Consider the following 891-nt stretch of genomic DNA (forward strand, 5'->3'; position numbering starts at 1 on the left):
TATATACAAATTAAAAGGGTAAAGGATTATCAATTTATTAATTAATAAATCAATTAACAATTAACAATTTTTACCAAGCCCATCGGTATGAAAGCACCATTATTGGTGGAGAAACTTATTTAAAAGCTCATATATATTTATAAATATAATTAAGGGATCAGCAAATATTTGCTTCACCATATACCGAAGTTCAGAAATATATATATATATATACACACGCACACACAATTTGTCGTTTACTGTTCCATTAAGCTGAGATTAATAAAAAAAAAAGTACTCCATCCAATCAGAGATAAATATATCATTTAATATATGCAGTTTATAAAATAAAAGCTGGAAATAGTTTCTTGCCATGGAGGTACTGAAACGAGGAAGATTTTTATGGTATGTGTTGTGTCTCCAAGCAGTCATGAAACTCTGGGCACATGGTTAATTCTATTTGTACCATGTCTCCAGCAGACTAATTTTCAAATAGAAAAAAACGCATTGCTAGAATGATACACTGCCAACATTTATATTCATATATATATATATGTATAGAAAAAAAAAAAAATATATATATATACTTTATTTAAAAGCAGCAGAAATATAACAAAAAAACCGTTACTCTGAGTTTCACGTTCCCGTTCATCGGACAGTTTTGTTAGAAATGAAGAAAGGATAACAATGCAATCGAAAGTAATATAAAATTTGAAATTTAAAACACATGGATTCGTTTGATTGGTCGTTTCAATTAACAGTCAATGATGTGTAATTCACAGACCAAATAAATTTAATACAGATTCACCCTATTAAAAAAATATCGAAGAAAACCTTAAATAGAAAAATGGGCTCAAAATGCTACTCTTTTTTTCCACCTTGTTGCACATTTCATGTGCTTACTCCGGTATA

Source organism: Octopus bimaculoides, chromosome 30, assembly GCF_001194135.2.
Source record: "Octopus bimaculoides isolate UCB-OBI-ISO-001 chromosome 30, ASM119413v2, whole genome shotgun sequence".
NCBI lineage: Eukaryota > Metazoa > Mollusca > Cephalopoda > Octopoda > Octopodidae > Octopus > Octopus bimaculoides.